Source organism: Octopus sinensis, linkage group LG27 (genome assembly GCF_006345805.1).
Source record: "Octopus sinensis linkage group LG27, ASM634580v1, whole genome shotgun sequence".
In the NCBI taxonomy this organism is placed as follows: domain Eukaryota; kingdom Metazoa; phylum Mollusca; class Cephalopoda; order Octopoda; family Octopodidae; genus Octopus; species Octopus sinensis.
This window is the reverse complement of record NC_043023.1, coordinates 4,945,809-4,967,228: the sequence shown is the minus strand read 5'-3', so window position 1 is coordinate 4,967,228 and position 21,420 is coordinate 4,945,809. Positions and strand designations below refer to the sequence as shown.

Below are 21,420 nucleotides of genomic sequence, written 5' to 3'. Positions count from 1 at the left end.
TATAGATTAATTAAAGTACACGGACGAGTAGAAATCACTTCTCCAACCCACGGTCTCCTCCCCCATCTATGGTTCTAGACAGCAGTTGCACTGACCAGAGTAGAACTCTTTTGTTTTCTCTTTTACTTTTTTCAGTCATTTAACTGTGGCCATGCTGGAGCACCGCCTTTAGTCGAGCAACTCGACCCCGGGATTTATTCTTTGTAAGCCTAGTACTTAATCTATCGGTCTCTTTTGCCGAACTGCTAAGTGACTGAGATATAAACACACCAGCATCGGTTGCCAAGCAATGCTAGGGGGACAAACACAGACACACAAACACACACAGGCATATAAATATATATATACATATATACGACAGGCTTCTTTCAGTTTCCGTCTACCAAATCCACTCACAAGGCTTTGGTCGGCCCGAGGCTATTGTAGAAGACACTTGCCCAAGGTGCCACGCAGTGGGACTGAACCCGGAACCATGTGGTTGGTAAGCAAGCTACTTACCACACAGCCACTCCTGCGCACATTACTGGTACACATTACATCCCATTCCTTCATAAATTGTCCCCCAACCTATGCCCCTAGATCTACTTCCATTCCTCATCATCCTTGTCCACACTATTTCCATCAATCCCCTCCTTTCTGTGCCCTCAGCCCCTGCTCTCTCTCTCCACCTTCTGCGAGACTCCATTCTAAGTATTTCTCTTATCTCCTATCATTCTGAATACCCTCCCATTTCTACCATCATGACTCACTTAAGGACCCCCTTCGGTCACAAAAGACTTCAATTGTGACATTGCAAATCATTTCTACAGATGAGTGAATTGGAGTAATAGGAGATCAAATGTCTTGCTCAAAAACACAGCTGTGTGGTAAGTAGCTTGCTTACCAACCACATGGTTCCGGGTTCAGTCCCACTGTGTGGCACCTTGGGCAAGTGTCTTCTACTATAGCCTCAAGCTGACTAAAGTCTTGTGAGTGGATTTGGTAGACAGAAACTGAAATAAGCCCGTCGTATATATGTATATATGTATATATATATGTGTGTGTGTGTCTTTGTGTTTGTTCCCCCATCACTGCTTGACAACTGGTGTTGGTGTGTTTATGTATCCATAACTTAGCGGTTCACAAAAGAGACTGATAGAATAAGTACATGCTTTAAAAAATAAGTCCGACCAATGCCTTGTGAGTGGATTTGGTAGACGGAAACTGAAAAGAAGCCCATCGTATATATGTATATATATATATATGTATGTGTGTGTGTGTTTGTCCCCCTAGCATTGCTTGACAACCGATGCTGGTGTGTTTATGTCCCCGTTACTTAGCGGTTCGGCAAATGAGACCAATAGAATAAGTACTAGGCTTACAAAAGAATAAGTCCCAGGGTCAAGTTGCTCGATTAAAGGCGGTGCTCCAGCATGACCGCAGTCAAAAGACTGAAACAAGTAAAAGAGTAAGAGTATACAGTCAGTCCAGGAATTGAACTCACTACCTCATGGTATATATATTAAGGAAAAGGAGGTAGGATTTGGATAAAAACTATTTACTTTGAAATCCTTCATGATTAATTCCTGAAAGAGACAAAAGTATTAAATAAATAGTTTTTATCCAACTCTTGACTACTCTTTACTTGTTTCAGTCTTTTGACTGCGGCCATGCTGGAGCACCACCTTTAGTTGAGCAAATCGACCCCGGGACCTATTCTTTGTAAGCCCAGTACTTATTCTATTGGTCTCTTTTGCCGAACCGCTAAGTGACAGGGATGTAAACACACCAGCATTGGTTGTCAAGCAATGCTAGGGGGACAAACACACACATATATATATACATATATACGACAGGCTTCTTTCAGTTTCCGTCTACCAAATCCACTCACAAGGCTTTGGTCGGCCCGAGGCTATAGTAGAAGACACTTGCCCAAGATGCTACACAGTGGGACTGAACCCGGAACCATGTGGTTGGTTAGCAAGCTACATACCACACAGCCACTCCTGTGCCTACTACCTTCTTTTTCTTAAAATATAAAATTTGTACATCACTTCAAACAATCTATACATACACACACATATACACAAATCCTCATCATCATTTAACGTCCGGAACTCTCGTGGGGAAAAAGATTTTGCCACCGTCAACGGCCACGACTATAATTTCACGGGGCCATTCACATGACATTGGCAATAACCACAAGGGCTTCACGAGTCTTCTCCAGCACAGTATATCGTCAAAGATTTCGATCACTTGTCATCGTCTCCGTAAGTATACATACAACAGGCTTCTTTCAGTTTCTGTCAACCAAGTCCAACCACAAGGCTTTCGTGGACCCGAGTAGAAGACAGCCAGGGTGCCTCGCAGTGGGACTGAACCCAACTGTAGCTAGAAGACCAACTTCTTATCACAGCCACACCTACGCCTATGTGTGTGTGTTTGTTTACGTCTTGTAACTAGCTGTTTGACAAAAAGCCATCTATAAATAATATGAGGCTATTTTAAAACAATAAGAATCGGGGCCTGTTCCAGGCAGTGCCCCAACATAGCCACAACACAATTATTGAAACAAGTAGATGGTAAATAACTTTCAGTTGGTTTTAAACTGAGGTTATATCGGAACACAATAAAAATGACGTAAAATAGAAAAAGAAAATTTTAGCGGTGATTGAAAAAAAACGATGATGAAGCAGGGACAGACGGTTTAAATTTTCTTTAAACGCCTTCTCTCACACATATATAGAGAGTCAGATTAAACAGAAATACATACATATATATATATTCTGTTGTGTCTGGGGAGAGTCATTCTCTTTTAGTGTCTTATAATTAAACACACTCACTGGTAAAATTTCCACTAATTTCCTTCTTTATTTTTCTAAAATTTTCGTTGCATCTCGCAACCTTTACAATAGTTTCGACTCTTTTACCGGTGAGTGTGTCGAATTATAAGGCACTAAAACAGAATGATTCTCCCCAGACACAACAGAATATGTTTCAATACACGAACTCACATAAAGAATCTTGCAAGCCAAATCCAAAACGAAATATATATATATATTATATATAATTTTAAATTTAGGGTAAAAATTGATATTTATCAATTAGAACCAGTGGTCTAGCATATTAAAGAAAGAATCCGAAGATTAAAATATTTTTATATACCAATTAAGGACTGAACACGAAAAGTGGACAGTCAACATGCTAGATATAGACGTCAAATCGCCATTCTCCACATATCTAGCATGTTGACTGTCCACTTTTCGTGTTCAGTCCTTAATTGGTATATTATATATATATATATATATATACACACACACACAGAAAGTGAGATACGTTGAGTGACAGATAGTCAGATAGATAAACAAAAGGATGGACAGACAGATATATATATATACATATATATATATATATATATTATATATATATATATGTGAGAAAGAGAGGGTTGTCGAATATGAAAATAACGTTCCCCCAATTTACAAAAACAATAATCTTTTTATCAAATGACTATTAAGATCAATTACTGTTAAAACTTCATGAGTCAATGAAGCAACTAACGATTACTAAAACAAACTGACGTAAGTACATATTGATGTTGGATCTCGCAGTTAGATGCATTTTAAACCAAAGATTGCCATATAATATACAAAGTGAACCCACCTTTCTTCCAACGATCAAAATTTAAATTTGGCGGCTCACTGCCAGGGGCAGATAACTGTCTCGCTAGGCGGTGAGCTGGCAGAGTCGTTAGCACGCCGGGCGAAATGCTTAGCGGTATTTCGTCTGCCGTTACGTTGTGAGTTCAAATTCCGCCGAGGTCGACTTTGCCTTTCATCCTTTCGGGGTCGATAAATTAAGTACCAGTTACGCACTGGGGTCGATGTAATCGACTTAATACCTATGTCTGTCCTTGTTTGTCCCCTCTGTGTTTAGCCCCTTGTGGGTAGTAAAGAAATAGGTATTTCGTCTGCGTTACGTTGTGAGTTCAAATTCCGCCGAGGTCAACTTTGCCTTTCATCGTTTCGGGGTCTATAAATTAAGTACCAGTTACGCACTGGGGTCGATGTAATCGACTTAATACCTATGTCTGTCCTTGTTTGTCCCGTCCGTGTTTAGCCCCTTGTGGGTAATAAAGAAATAGGTATATTGTTATATAAAATAAATAAATAAATATAAATTTCTGAATTAGGCGCAAGGCCAGCAATTATTTTGGTTAATGCTTACTTTAACACCCGGCCACCAAAACAAACAAACAAACAAAAATAAAACAAGAAATGTGTTATAGGTTTTTAAAAAATGTGTATGTAACGATGCACCAATGGGTACTACTAGCGAACAGTGGTCCCGGTGCGCGCACGCGCGTAGTGGCGCATCCGCGCTAGCTACTCGTAACTAGTCGATCCTACAACGACTAGTCGATCCTAGCAAAGTAAATAAAACACAAAATAATTCTTTTTACACAAAGCAAATAAATTTTGTTAAACAAAGTAAATATTTTTTTTAACAAAGTAAATAACACACAAAAACACAAAGTAAAGATCGACTTGTCACGACTACGCGTGTGCGCGCACCGGGACCACTGTTCGCTAGTAGTACCCACAAAAGAACAGAGGATAGATCCACACATTCTACCAGTATACGAAGTTTAAAAGTGTTTAGTTAACTAGAAATTATGATACAAAGTGCCGTTAAAAAGGAAAAGATCCCTTTTTTTATCTAACCAAACTAAACAATTACCGAAAAAGGTTTTAAGAAAGATCCCATGTATTATGGTGAGAGTAATCAATTCATAAATGTGGTGTTGAATAGGGTTTCGCCATCGAAAAAAGGTCAAGGGCGATTTAGCTGTCGTTTTTAGCACATCTCCACCGTTGGGATCTTTTTTAAACCTTTTTCTATTACTCAAACGAAAATTATATGAATCTAAAAATTTATTTGGTGCTAGTATAGAATGCGATCTACCACATTGTCAAATAGGTTATCTAACTTAAACACTACTTGTTATTACCTCACCTTTTCACTTGAGGTTTACCTTACATTGAAATGTTGCTGAAATATTTTTACACACGTATCATCTTGATAGAGGAAACAGCAGTCACATTTTTTAAATATTACAATCTACTCTATACACAAGAAGTGAATTTTCCAAAGGTCCTCTCCCTACCCCCGGGTTCATTGGTGCAAATTTTTGTTTTCATATTCGTTTAATACACATTTTGGCGATGTTTCGTTTGTCGTAGCACACGTTTCCGTCGATTTCCGTAAAAAATGTAAACACTGAATCGGCCATACATACATACACACATACATACACACACACATACATACACATACACATACATACACACACACATACATAGATACATACACACACACACACACACATACATGCAGACATACATATACACATACACCGAGTAAAAAATTTCAGTTATCTCTCTCTTTCACACATTACTCTCTCGCACACACTAACAGAAGCACTTCACTTACACAACATACTGTCTGTCTCCCACACCCCATCAAACACACACGGGGACTTCAAAAAGAAATTCCCTCGTCATACAATTGCTTCCTCTTAGTCTCTTTCGCTCTCATTACTTCAAATATTCCCGCAAAGCCATATGTAAAAAAATAAAAGTTTTTTACGGAAATCGATGGAAACGTGTGCTACGACAACCGAAACTTCGCCCACATTTTTTTTACACCTATTATACTTGTTTTTCTTTTTTCTTTTGGCGGCCGGGTGTTAAAGTAAACATTAACCCGTATTTTGAGGGGAAGGGATTAGTTGATTTTATTAACCTCACAACTTGGATGTTACAGTATTCAAACGCATTCACGCTGGGCAAAATGCTTGGCGGTATTTCGCAAGTCAGACTTCAGCTTCCACCATGCAGAATTCAACGTTCTCTTCATTACACCCTGCCAGGCCATATCGATGATTTTCAGGCAGTTAACAATGTTGTAGTGCTCCTTCCAAAGCTCACGAAGGGTTGAACTTGTATTTTCGCTAACTTCAAAGCACCGACAAAACATGAGTTTGGTGTACATGAAACATGAGTTTGGGCTGCAAGATATGGGTGGTGTTGCCTGAAAGGTACAGAACTTCCAGGTTAGGCAGATGAGCTGGAGCACTGTCAAGGATGAGGGCCTTGAGAGGAAAATCCTTCTCCAGAAGGTACTTTTGGGATCTTTGTGGTTTTCGCCACTGCATGTCGAAATTGTAGTGACGTCATTCTTCAGTGTGCGTGTGCGAGGCTGGAACCTTCTGGAAAGGCCTAAGGAAGTTCCCTAATTCACATGCGCTAAAAACTGGGAACGAGACTTCTATGGCGTTCGTTGAAGAGAGAAGACGTGTTTTCAGCCTATTCTCCTGTCCCAGACGCTTCGGATTTGACCGGCTCTGTTGCTGCTGGAGTTTTTGTGAGGTTTATCTTTACAAGTGTTAAACTTCAGCCTTGCTGTACCTACACCAAGAGGTTACCAATTTACCAACGTTCCTTCTTTATGTAAATAACGAAATAAAGTGTCATATTTTCTAAGGTTGCGTTCTTGTTCCTGACGCCGGTAGTTTTTGGAAACAAAGAAGGAAATTGTGTTGCACCCAAACAAAATCTTGATGTTTGCACTGCACATGACCTGCAGCTTCTCTATCAGGATTTTGTGCTTGTGGGGTTTCAGAATGGTAGACAAGGAGCAGCTTAATCTTCAAGTCTCCACTCACATTGGCACAAAGAGCGAGTGCTTAGTTAACTAGAAATTGTGTTGAAAACTGCCATTCAAAAGGAAAAGATCCTGGACACTTTTGCAGAACTGCTAAATTGTGGTTCTCAACAAAGTAATAACGGTTATCAAGCAGTGTGTGGGAGACAATCACAAACGTACATAGACACGCACATACATAGAAACACACACCACACGTGCACCTATGCGCCTTCACACATCAACAGGTGTAGCCCCGCGTATCCACTCATGCATATGCTATAACACATTCACGTATGCCCCTCCGTACATCCACTCCTGTGCCGCTGCACATCCAACTGTGCATCATCACACAGTCACACTTGCACCAGCGCACAACCACACATGTACCTGCACACATTCACGCGTGACCCTCCAAACATCCACATGTGCACCACGACACTTCCACGCCTCCACACATGTGCCACCTGACATCCATGTGTGTGCTTCCCTCCATCCATGCATGCACCTCTGCACGTCATAATGTGCACCACTGCACATCCATGCATGCCCCACCACACATTTTTAATAATGGAAGGCAAGGTTTACGATATCAGGGGAATATCGTCTCCTTCCATCATCTTTTTCTTGTTCTTTATGTAGTTCAATCTTCCGGCAATCAAAGAGAAAAGACTTCAAATGCAAATGCTATTTACAACTGGTTTATTTACAAGAAAGGTGAAGTGTGCTGCTCTCAGCTACCATCTTAAGCTCTGATAGTGTGGGCACAATTTGCCTCTGGAGATAGACAGGCAGAAAACCTCTGCCAGTGTTGCTGTTCAGCCAGTGCTGCTGTGTAATGGCGCCGAAGAAGAGGAATTTGAAGCTGGGGCATCCTTTTATGAAAAAATATTTCGCAAATTTTTACAATACGACCCACACTCCACGCACTCTCGTATCCCACTCTAGACCGATTTAGGCATATTATTGTTTTGTTTTTGTTGTTTTTGGCCCTTCAAAATCATGGGAGAAACCTTTTTGGTAAAAAAAAAATAAAGAAAATATTAAAAAATATCGTTAATATTTTTATTGGGCGACGAAATTCATCGATTTAAGAGATATGGCTGTTGTTTCTAGCACATGCCAACACAACCCTCCTCGTTTGTTTATCAATATCGATATAGTTTTCTCCACAACAAACCTTGCTGTGATCTCGCGCATGGCAAATGGATGCAGGTGAGGTCTCGCTCCAATCTTTGAGATGGCAATGGCTGCCACAAGACCTCATCCAATATGGCTCTGACTGCTTGCGCTGCTACACACTCAACAATGTGCCTCGGTGCCTCTACACTAGCGGATTAGCACACACAAGCCTGTGTCACTGCATGTACGTGTGCACCTCCAAACATTCAGGCTTGTGCATGCACCTTTGCACATCCACTCACGTGCCACCACACATGCATGACTGTGCTACCATACGTCTACCACAACACATTCATGCATGCACCACAGCACACTCGTGCGTGCATCACCTCACACTCAGGCATGCAGCACCTCATATTCACGCATGCGCTTCTGCACTTCTATGCTAGCACTTCCCTACAGCCATGCGACCACCTCTACAGACAGGTGTGTACGGGGATTGAATGTGTGACGATGCACATGTGGATGCCCAGAGGGCATGCATGACTGAATGGAGGTGTAAGCATGCATGTGCAGTGGCACATGCTTGGATGTGCAGAGATGTAGGTGTTGGAGGTGTACGTGTGTACATGCAATGGCACAGACGTGACTCTGCAAAGATGCATGAGTAAATGTGTCACAGAATGCACTCCACTAATGGCATAAATGTGCCACTGTGATGCACTCCACTACAATGCATAGAGGGAGAAACTGAAGTCCCAGAACATTTAGAAAACAAATAGCTGTCATCATCATCATCATCATCATTTAACAAACTTCTGTGTTTGTTTTGGCATGGTTTTTATGGTTGGATGCCCTTCCTAACACCAACAGAGTGGGCTGAGAACTTTTTACATGGCACCAGTACAGGTGGGGTCAGTTTTGACAAGATTTTTACAGCTGGATGCCTTTCCAAATGCCAGCTACATTACAGTGTAGACTGGATGCTTTTTAAGTGGCACCAACACTGGCAGGGTCACCAAATAACTTTGCAAGACAAGGAATCTTTGAGAGGGGAGAGGACATTGGAGGAGGTGATCTTGTCTCTGATGATGAAAGGTTAGAGTATGACAGAGAAACAAAGGCAGAAACAGGTGTCTTGCTGTTGTCCAGCCAGAGAGAGAGAGAGAGGTAGAGAGGGAGAGAGAGAGAGAGGGAGAGAGAGAGAGAGAGAGAGAGAGAAGAGAGAGAGAGAGAGAGTTAACAAAAAAGGAGACCATAGAAGCCTGCAAACACATTTCACCAGCCATTCAGCAAAAACTACATGGATGAAAATATGGAAGCCTGCACACGCAACCTTTTCAGAAGCCACCAGCTTTTGTATACATAGACCATTACAAATGATCAACTGCTTTTTTATATGCACCTATTCTTTCTTGCCTTATTAGCATTACAGAATCAGGACACTCCTTCCAAGTTTGTCACTCTTTTGTTTACACATTTCAAAACAATTCTGCATTACAACTGAATGCCAAATGATTAGCAATTGTGACATGTCTGACCTAAATATCTTACCTGTTTTATATTCAAATTGGCCAGGTCTGGCTTCTTACAATGTCATTGTAGGGTAGATGTGAGAAGTCAGACCTGACCTGAAGGCGCATGGCTCAGTGGTTAGAGCGTCGAACTTATGACCATGAGGTTGTGAGTTTGAATCCCGGACCGAGCTGTGTGTTGTGTTCTTGAGCAAGACACTTTATTTCACGTTGCTCCAGTTCACTCAGCTGTAGAAATGAGTTGCAGCGTCACAGGTGGCAAGCTGTATCGGCCCCTTTGCCTTTCCCTTAGACAACAACATTGGTGTGGAGTGGGGAGGCTGGTATGCATGGGAGACTGCTGCTCTTCCATAAACAACCTTGCCTGGACTTGTGCCTGGGAGGGTAAATTTCTAGGTGCAATCCCATGGTCATTCGTGACCGAAGGGGGTCTTTACCCTTTATATATATATCTACTAATGGTGGTGCCTCAGCATGGCCACAGCTCTGAGCTGAAACTAGAGAAAAAAAAATCACGTCATTGAAATCCCAAGGCTATAAGATGACTAATTCAAAACAATGTGAATAAAGCATCTGTGTGTGGGGGGTGGGGTGCATGTAAAAGCACCCAGCACACTCAGTAAAGTGGTTGGTGTTAGGAAGGGCATCCAGCCATAGAAACCAAGTCAAATCAGACTGGAGTCTGGTGTCGCCCCCTGCCTTGCCAGCTCTGGTCACACCATCCAACCCATGCTACTATGGACAACGGTCATTAAATGATGATGATGATTTCATACTGTTTACTATGCTTTCTGCCCTGCAAGTAATTTGCTCATAAACCACAACACGCTTCTGTTTCATTTTAATTCTCCCCTCCTCCTCTCTCTCTCTTAGGCTTTCTATTCTTCTACCCTACCAACCCGCACATCACATCCTTGTTTCTCATGCAGTTTTGTTATATTGCTGCTCTCCATCCTTTCTGTACTACTACTACTACTACACACTGGCACCTGAAAAGACAAACTTGTATGTGTGGAAGATAGCGGTTCTAGTTATCTTACATTATTTACATTTGATGGATATTTGTCCTCATCTTGTTTGTTGTTAACACAACGTTTCGGTGGTTCAGTCAGGGTCACCTGTTTTTGTTCGAAGATCTAGGGTCTCCCTTGGTTTTACTAAAGAGTGCTATAAGTACAAGTACAAATCACATACACATTTCCATCTATACACATATACACACTCCCTGTTTATACAAGTCACTCACAAACTAAACAAACACCGATCACACAGTATTTAAATTAATTGAATTAAATTAATAATAATAATATTGATGTTGACAATGATGATGAAAATTATTCTCCGTTGCCATCTTTTGCAAAAGCTGCAAAGATTAGCCTAAATCCCGAGGTGAGAGCTGCAAGCACAGAGGTTGGAGTGAGAATAAGAAACAGTTTTAAAAAGAACTAATGTGACGCTTGTAAATGTCCATGCTTATATTGGGTTGTCCGGAAAGTTCATGCCAATTTATACTAGCTTACCTTTTGACTTATTTTAGAACATGGTTGAGTCCATAGAATAGGATTTGACTACACCTCCATTTAGAGCACAGTTTAAGCTATCTTTACGTGGAAGAATTATGTTCGTATAATCTGTGTTAATTCTGTAACCCTTTAAAATGGAAGATAAGAAAGTTCATTTTTGGCACTTGATGCTTTGGGAACCAGACAAAAATTGCTGCAGCTTGGCTGGGATGTGTTACCCCACCCTCCATATTCACCAGATAGTGCTCCTTTGGATTTCCACTTATTCAGGTCCCTGCAGAATAGTCTTAATGGTAAAAATTTCAATTCCTTGGATGACGTAAAAAGATACCTTGATGAATTGTTTGCCATGAAACCACCTCAATTCTGGGAAGAGGATATTTTCAAGTTAAAAGAAAGATGGAGACGCATTATGCGAGAAAATGGTTCGTATTTGGTTGATTAAAAATGTGATGGCAAATATTTATTGACCTTTTTCTTTCCTTTAAAAATCGGCACGAACATTCCAGACATCCCAATACATTGCTTTTGTATTCTATAATTTTTGTAATTTTTATTCCTTTTCCCCACACTAATCCTTTTTTTTCCTCTCTTTTTTTTTTTGTAATTTTCTTCTGTTGCTTTTTGTGTCTTTGTATTTACTTATTTCTTTTTTTTTTCTGCTGTTGAATTTCGGTAAACCTCAAATTCTTCAGTTTCATTTTTCCTCTTCAATGCTTTAATGTCCTCACTTTTCTATTATTGCACTTCTGCTTCACGATGGTGGGGTTGCACTTTGCATTGGCGGTCTGTTGAAGGGGAGGAAAAACAAAGTAAAATTAATTAAAAAGTTTTGAGCCATATGACATGAAACCATGAGACCAGCATCGTTAAACAATTTCAATCACACCGTACCAGCCTTCGTCCTCTTGCTCCCACCTTCCCCACCACATTCTAGGGAGGTTAACTCGTATCCCCCTATCTCTCCGCAACCCCTTCCACCATCAGATTCAGCCAGTATTAGTCCTGATCATCTTTTTATTAACCCTACAACTCCCGTAAATAACCAGCCAACCGCCAATGTCTCCCCCCCCAGCTGAACCCTACCACCAATATTAATGCTCTTTATCCACCTCTCCTCTCTACATCCATTGCCAACATTCTCCCACCTCCCTTTATTTACCTCACCCCTCCCGTTACACACACATGGGGCTATAGTTGGAGACATTTGGTGCCACACAATGGTGCTAAACCCAAAGCCATATAGCTAAGAAACAGGCTTCTTGTTACACAGACAGGACTGTGTTTTCTGCAACGGGGGTTATAGAAAAAACAACACAAAAGGTAAGTATAGAACCAGCTTCCAAAAAATTCAAATTATTAATTTGCATTATATGTATATCTCTTTTAGCATAATATCATGCAATAGATAGAAGTTTCTTTGAGATCTTGTTAAATTTCTTTCCAATTTTGCCAAGAATATTTTTAAAAAGCATAGTTTAGATGTAGTTTCACTTACTGATGGTGAAAATTTTAGGTAAATTTACAGTTGAACACCCAACTCAATTTTGGGAACTAGGGAAATAATGTTTTATCTTAGTTTTTTTTTTCTTGTGCTATCAAGTAACCTTATTTCCTAATATGCTGCAGATGATATTTTTTCCACAAAAATCAGAGTGAGGTGGGGTAGAGTGGACCCTCAGAAATTCTTCCCTTACCTCACCCAGTTGGGCCCCGCATCAGCTAAGGCTGGCTCTAGGTGGATAGGTAGAATAGAGATGCCTGAGATAAATGATGGAGTAGAATATAGGAGAGGCTCAGGGCAGGGGTTGCAGTATGTATTAGGATGGGTCTTCTTGAGTACAGCAAGATGCCAGATACCTCAGGTGGCGAGCTGGCAGAAACATTAGTACGCCGGGTGGAATGTGTAGCCGTGTTTCGTCTGCTGTTACGTTCTGAGTTCAAATTCCCCCGAGGTCGACTTTGCTTTTTGGGGTCGATTAAATAAGTACCAGTTGTGCACTGGGGTCGATATAATTGATTTAATCCATCTGTCTGTCCTTGTTTGTCTCCTCTGTGTTTAGCCCCTTGAGGGTAGTAAAGAAACAGGTATTTAGTCTGCTGTTACTTTATGAGTTCAAATTCCGCCAAGGTCGACTTTGCTTTCATCCTTTCAGGGTCAATAAATTAAGTACCAGTTACGCACTGGGGTCGATCTAATCGACTTAATCCGTTTGTCTGTCCTTGTTTGTCCCCTCTATGTTTAGCTCCTTGTGGGCAATAAAGAAATAAGATACCTCAGTCCTTAATCATCTCCTTCATAAAGATCAGCTTTCAGTACTTCATTCCATGTCTTCCTGGGTCTCCCTCTTCCACAGCATCCATCCCCTTCAAGTGATTGGCACTTCTTTATGCAATTTCGCACATTCATATGCATCTCACAACCAAACCAAAACAGTCTTCTCTCTTGCACTCTGCATCTAATTCCTCTTAATGCTCAACTTCTCTCTCCGAAGCAGTAGTGTTTCGTCACACATGTACACTGACATTGCACATTCAGGAGAGCATACCACCTTCATTCCTCTCTAGGCTTCATACATCCTCTGCATTCAGAGCCCATGTCTCACTGCCATTTAGCATTGCTGTTTGTACACATGCCTCATACAGTCTTCCTTTACCTCCAAAGAGCCTCCAGAGCATTTGACAAAATCACTTTAAGGTTCCTGTGCATCTTCTATCTATATATACTGCTTTCTGATAACATTCCCATTATTCCACTGCAAGGCTTACACTGGGTACACCACATGGAATTCCTGCCTACACATTTCACACATAATGAGCAGGAATACCTGATGGGAGTAAGATTCTGTCTGTTTTCTTGCTTACTAGGACCTTATTATTTGCTGAGTAAATCTTAAGGCCCTTCAAAATGTTGGGTTGTCCGGAAAGTTTGTGTCGATTTTTGAAGGAAAGAAAAAAGTCAATAAATACTTGCCATTACATTTTTAATCAACCAAATATGAACCATTTTGTTGCACAATGCATCTCCATCTTTCCTTTAATTTGAAAATACCCTCTTCCCAGAACTGAGGTGGTTTCATGGCAAAGAATTCATCAAGGTATCGTTTTATGTCATCCAAGGAATTGAAATTTTTACCATTAAGACTATTCTGCAGAGACCTGAATAAGTGAAAATCCGAAGGAGCACTATCTAGTGAATATGAAGGGTGGGATAACACATCCCAGCCGAGCTGCAGCAATTTTTGTCTGGTTCCCAAAGCATCAAGTGCCGAAAATGAACTTTTCTTATCTTCCATTTTAAAGGGTTACAGAATTAACACAGGTTTTCGTGGAAGAAGATTTATGTTCATAAGAACATAAACCTTCTTCCACGAAAAGATAGCTTAAACTGTGCTCTAAATGGAGGTGTAGTCAAATCCTATTTTATGGACTCAACCATGTCGAAAGGTAAGCTACTATAAATCGGCATGAACTTTCCGGACAACCCAATATAAGTCTTGTGGTTGATTTGTTTGACTAAAACTCATGAAGGTGGTGCTCCAGCAAGGCCACAGTCAAATGACTGAAACAAATAAAAGAATATGTAATTGCAGATTCCAGAATCATTGGGATTTCCTTTTAATGAAGCTGGTGGGATCTGAGGGGGAAATTGAAACGATTGGTTAACAAATTACATTTTATCAACAAGAGAAAGAGAGAGAGACATGTGACTTATCTCACCTGCTGGTTGCCTGCAAGAACTAGTTTTAGTGGCTGCTCTTTTAGGCTTTGCTTAAATACAATCCTCAATACCTACAATTTTAAGAATCTGTTTACCCAAACAGGAATTTGAGTAAACTTCATTGACTACTACTACTACTGCTACTACTAATACTACTGCTGCTGCTGCTACTACTACTGTTACAACTACTACTACTGCTGCTACTACTACTACTACTGCTGCTGCTACTGTTACAACTACTACTACTACTACTGCTACTGCTACTATTACTACTATTGCTGCTACTACTATTGCTACTACTACTACTACTACTGCCACTACTACTATTAATATTGCTACTACTACTACTACTACTACTACTGCTACTACTACAATCAATAATGCCCAATATTCATTGGTTCGGCATATGTTGGGACCACATAAAACTATGGTGAAGTGACTCCAACATATTCTTCTCAGCTTTTTTTTTCTGTTTTTTTTTTTTATTCAAGGTGGTAGTATATATTAGAAGGTGTATGGCTCAGAGGTTAGAGAGCCGGGCTCCCAGTCATGAGGTTGTGAGTTCAATTCCCAGGCTGACCTGCGTGTTGTGTTCTTGAGCAAGACACTTTATTTCACGTTGCTCCAGTTCACTCAGCTGTAGAAATGAGTTGTGACGTCACTGGTGCCAGGCTGTATCGGCCCCTTTGCCCTTTCCCTTGGATAACATTGGTGGCATGGAGAGGGGAGGCCATGCATGGGCAACTGCTGGTCTTCCATGAACAACCTTGCCCAGACTTGTGCCTCAGAGGGTAACTTTCTAGGTGCAATCCCATAGTCATTCATGAGTGAAGTGTATATTTTATGTAAGATTTGGCTGTTATTTCTTGCAGAACAAGCACCATGTAGAGCAGTGGTTCTTAACTGGGGTCCATATGAGATTTTTGGGGAGGCCACACAACAGCAAAAGAGTAAATAAGCATTAACAAAATATATATTCATGAATATTTGCTTTCCCTCTTTTACTTGCTTCAGTCATTTGACTGCGGCCATGCTAGAGCACTACCTTTATAGTCGAGCAAATCAACCCCAGAGTTTATTCTTTGTAAGCCCAGTACTTATTCTATCAGATCTTTTGCTGAACTGCTAAGTTACGGGGATGTAAACACACCAGCATCGGTTGTCAAGCTATGCTGGGGGCCAAACAGACACACAAACATATACACACGCACATATACAAACATACATATATATATATATATATATATATGACGGGCTTCTTCCAGTTTCTGTCTACCAAATCCACTCATAAAGCTTGGGTCGGCCCGGGGCTATAGTAGAAGACACTTGTCCAAGGTGCCATGCAGTGGGACTGAACCCCGGGACCGTGTGGTTGGTAAGCAAACTACTTACCACACAGCCACTCCTACACCTGAAAATAATAAGGAAATGATGCAATTGGAAAATGTGAATCATTGGGATTTTGTATTAATGAAGTTGGGGGGATTGGGGGAGGAAACTGAAATGATTGGTTAAGATTTATTTGAAAGGGAGACATTCATAAACTTGGCAAATGAGGAGAAACAAATTGTAGTTCATATCCTGTTTGCCTACAGGATGTGTGTGTGTGTGTGTGGGGGGGGGGAATATATATGTCATCATCATCATCATCATCATCATTATGTATATTTTTAAACTTCTTTACTCTTACTCTCTCTCTACTCTTTTACTTGTTTCAGTCATTTGACTGCGGCCATGCTGGAGCACCGCCTTTAGTCGAGCAAATCGACCCCGGGACTTATTCTTTGTAAGCCCAGTACTTATTCATCAGTCTCTTTTGCCGAACCGCTAAGTGACAGGGACGTAAACACACCAGCATCGGTTGTCAAGCAATGCTAGGGGGACAAATACAGACACACAAACACACACACACACACACATATATATATATATATATATATATACACACGACAGGCTTCTTTCAGTTTCCTTCTACCAAATCCACTCACAAGGCATTGGTCGGCCCGGGGCTATAGCAGAAGACACTTGCCCAAGATGCCACGCAGTGGGACTGAACCTGGAACCATGTGGTTGGTTAGCAAACTACTTACCACACAGCCACTCCTGCGCCTATATTTCTATTTCTATTTCTATTTTCTAATTGGGGGATTGTCGCACACTTTTAGGCTAGGTCCCCACTTGACTCCCAGCTCTCACCTATGGCTCCTCCTAACTGTTTGCATGCAACAGCAGCCACACCCTGGGCAATGTCTTCAACAGGCCAGCTAAACTAGGTGAGGTTAGCTGACAGGTCTAAAACCCTCAGGGAATAAATCAGGGTTTGCCTGACCTTAGCATTTGAAGACTGGTTCCAGTCAACTGGGCAGACGAGAAACTTAGCTGTTTCTTGCAATATACTGGGTTGCTAGAAATAGCACCCGAATCTTTGGAGCTGAGATACGTTGAATGCACTTGAAAAAGTGTTTTGTAATGGTATTCCCTTGGGGCGATCTTTCAGAACTGTTATCCAGATCAGCTGGTTTTGTTTATTTTTATTTTTATTTATTTACTTTTGTTTTAAAGTGAAAGATGTATGAACGAGTATATGAAATAGATGTGTGTGTGAGATAGAGAGAGAGTGTCACTTACACATACATGAGAACATCACATGTTCACTCACTCACTCTCTCTCTCACACACATGCACACGTACATACAAGAAATATGTATGTACGTATACATGACAACACGCCCCTTCATCTCCCTCTCTTTCACACACACACGTCCATTTCAAATGCATGTACATACATCTTTCACTTTCTTTTTAGGAAAATATTTTTGAAATTTAGAAATAAAAAAAATTGAAACAAGGAATCCCTTCAGGGGTTCTCAGCCATTTTTTTAATCTATGGCCCCCTTTGATTACTATTTTATTCCAGTGCCTCCTCCCACCCCAACTAACCATTTAATGTTTAAAAACGAGTTTTATGGACATTTCTGTTTTATTTTTTCACATATTAACTTGTGTGGGTTGAATTACATAAAACATCAGAGAAAGAAACTTAGATTTCTTGGCAAAAATCACCCAACAGTAAATCAAAACCATTTACTTCCAAGATTTATTTATGTTAAACAACTGAATGAATTTAATAAAAGCATCTAAACATGAAACATCATGAAAATTATTCAAACTGAAGTCCTTCTTGAGTGACACATTTTCCCATTCAAGTCAGCACAGAATTACAGAGAGTATTTAAGGAATTTTGATTTACTGTTGGGTGACTTTTGGCCAACCTTGTATGCCAATACATACATCTAAAGCAAATTTTTTTCAGAGGCCCTTAAAACACTATTGAGGATGCCCACTTTACATTTTGTTGTGTGAACCCCCAAAATCTTATATGGATCTTCAGGGGCTATATGGACCCCAGTTGAGAACCACTGCTCTACATGGTAAGAAATAACAGCCAAATCTTCCATAAATTATACACTAATAAAGGGTAAAAACCCCCCTCAGTCATGAATGACGATGAGATTGCACCTAGAAATTTACCCTCCAAGGCTCAAGCCCAGGCAAGGTTGTTTATGGAAGTCCAGCAGTTGCCCATGCATACCAGCCTTCCCTCTCCATGCCATTATATGTACATAGGGTAAAAGATAAATGACCATGGGATTGCACCTAGAAAGTTACCCTCTGAGGCACAAGTCTGGGCAAAGTTGTTCATGGAAGACCAACAGTCACCCATGCATTCCTTCTCCATGCCACTGATGTTATCCAAGAGAAAGGCAAAGGGGCCGATACAACTTGGCACCAGTAACGTCGCAGCTCATTTCTACAACTGAATGAACTGGAGCAATGTTAATAAAATGCCATGCAGAAGAACACAACACATAGCTCGGCCTGGGAGTTGAACTCACTACCTCATGATTGTGGGCCTGACTCTCTAACCTCTGAGCCATGCACCTTCTAATATACGTTACCACCCTGAATAAGAAAAGAAACAAAACAGAAAAAAAGCTGGGAAGAATATGTTGAATAATAATTGTATTAGATTGGTGTTTAGAAGGGCATCAAACGTTAGAAGCCATGCTAAAGTGGGCACTGAAGTATGATCCTGTCAAACTGTTTAAACTATGCCGACATGGAAGATGGACGAGGATGATAGGCTGTGTGGTAAGTAGCTTGCTTACGAACCACATGGTTCCGGGTTCAGTCCCACTGCGTGGCACCTTGGGCAAGTGTCTTCCTGCTATAGCCTCGGTCCGACCAAAGCCGTGTGAGTGGATTTGGTAGACAGAAACTGAAAGAAACCCATCATATTTGTGTATATATATATATATATATATATATAAATAGTAATGCAATACGAGAGTATTGCTTTCCAGTAAAGAATAGCCCGTGAGGGAAAATTATACATAGAAGTATTAGATTGGTGCAGACATATCTTGAAAAATCTGAAACCAGTCCCACATTATCCCTATCTAGGTATTTCATATTTCAGATGTTCTCCCTGGAGGTAAGACAATTTTTTTCAAGTTTGTTGCACACACACATTTTTGCTAGTACATACACTGTGAAGCTATACATTAGCGTCGTATTTATTACGTTCGCTATTTTTCAGTAAATATCAGTACTTTGTTGTGCCATATATTTACTTCTATGTATATATATATATATATATACATATATATATGTATGTGTGTGTGTGTGTGTGTTTGTATGTCTGTGTTTGTCCTCCCAACTTCACTTGACAACCGATGCTGGTGTGTTTACGTCCCCGTAGCTTAGCGGTTTGGCAAAAGAGTCCGATTAGAATAAGTACTAGGCTTACAAAGAATAAGTCCTGGGGTCGATTTGCTCGACTAAAGGCGGTGCTCCAGCATGGCCACAGTCAAATGACTAAAACAAGTAAAAGAGTAAAAAAAGTAATTTGCATACATCCTCCTCCTCATCATCATCATTTAATGCCTGATCTTCTTGCTGGCATGGATGGATTGAGAGAATCTGGGTTCCAATTGTCTGCTTTGGCATGATATTTACGGTTGGATGCCCTTCCTTTTGCCAACCACTATACAGTGTATTGGGTGCTTTTTTTGTGATACTAGCACTTGTGAACATCATCTAACTTGCAAAGACAGGGGCCTATCATGGCCCCCTTGTAACTGAGGGAGAATAGAAGAGAATGGGTGATGATTGCAGAAAGAGTGATGGGGGAACAAACACAAACACACACACACAGATATATATATATATATACGATGGGCTTCTTTCAGTTTCCGACTACCAAATCCACTCACAAGGCTTTAGTCGGCTTGAGGCTATAGTAGAAGACACTTGCTGAAGGTGCCATGCAGTAGGACTGATCCTGGAACCATGTGGTTGGTAAGCAAGCTTCTTACCACACAGCCATGCCTGCAACTATTTATTTTATAAAATTTTGACAAAAAATGTAAAACCTGTAAATAAAGAACACAATTTATAAATATTAGAAAATATCATTTATTTATTATTTTGAATCTCTCAAGCACACAACTGATGGGGATGCAAGTAGCACCAATCAGTAATGACCTCACAGCTGCAACTGATGCTTCCTTTAAGAAATGCTGCCTATTTCTGTGACGTAGAGTCAAACCATCTCCAAAAATGAAGGATGATGATGACGATGATGAAGGAGAAGTTGCTACTGCTACTACTACCACCATATTTATTTTATTGACTCCCAAAGCATGAAAGGCAAAGTCGACCTTGGCTGAATTTGAACTCGGAACATAAAGACAGACAAAATGCCTTTTGATGAAATGCATTTTGACTGGCATGCTAACAATTCTGCTAGTTCACTGCCTTCACCCCCCACCATAATTATTGGCATCTCCCAGGGTCAATAATTTGATTCCACTGAATGCATTTTCGTAACAGACAGGACACCAAAAAATTCAGCCAAAGTCTAAGAAGTATTTGTGGAAACGCAATGGCCCAGTGGTTAGGGCAGCGGACTCACAGTCAGAGGATCATGGTTTCAATTGTGCGTGTTTATTGAGCAAAAACACCTAAAAGCTCCACGAGGCTCCGGCAGGGTATGGTGGTGACCCCTGTTGTACTCTTTTGCCCCAACTTTCTCTCTTTCTTCCTGTTTCTTGAGTAACGCTGCGATGGACTGGCGTCCTGTCCAGCTGGGGGGAACACATACACCACAGAAACCGGGACACCGGGCCCATGAGCCTGGCTAGGCTTGAAAAGGGCACATAAATAAATAAAATAAATAAGAAGTATTTAAGAGGGACATGAAGAAACCCAACCACTTGAAAAGAGGAATGTATTGGGTTGACAACTAAGTTCCTGCTGGTTTTTTAAATTTTGGAATCTATTTTTTTCAAGAATTCTATTTTTGGATCATTTTGGAATCTTTTTTTTTTTTTCTTTCTAGTTCATTTTAGTTATCCTTCCTGTGTATTAGGAACAGACATCTCTTAATGTTTCACTTGGGGATTTAAAAAAAAACAACTTTTTTTTTCTTTTATGGCCAGGTTCCAACCCAGGCTGCAGCTACACTGTCCACCCACCACACCTCTTGGTCCAACACAACTGCTTTGAGGTTCTGGATACATTCCAAGCCAGTGTCTGCAATCAAGTTGTCGATGTCTGACAATATTTAGTTAAAATGGAATGTAAAGTTAAGAAAAATGAGCATTTTTGACACCTCCTTTTTGCTTTTAATCAAGGTTCTAAGGCTGCAAAAGCTGCTCGCAGCATTTGTGCTGTGAATGGAGAGGGTGCCATAGCTGAAAGAACCGCTCGTGATTTGTATGCCAAGTTCAAAAATGGAAATTTTGACCTCAAAGATGCACCTCATTCTGGC

General features: G+C 40.6%; 1 protein-coding gene across 1 annotated transcript in view; it reads right to left on the bottom strand.

Annotated features, from left to right (window-relative positions):
- The window catches only part of LOC115225396 (kinetochore protein Nuf2-B-like), a 44,004-nt gene extending 40,300 nt beyond the window's left edge, over window positions 1-3,704 (bottom strand). Inside the window, exon 1 of the mRNA XM_029796351.2 lies at window positions 3,643-3,704. The gene's annotated coding sequence lies outside the window, so the exon portion shown is untranslated. The remainder of the gene's footprint in view (window positions 1-3,642) is intronic.
- Between the last annotated feature and the right edge of the window lie 17,716 nt (window positions 3,705-21,420).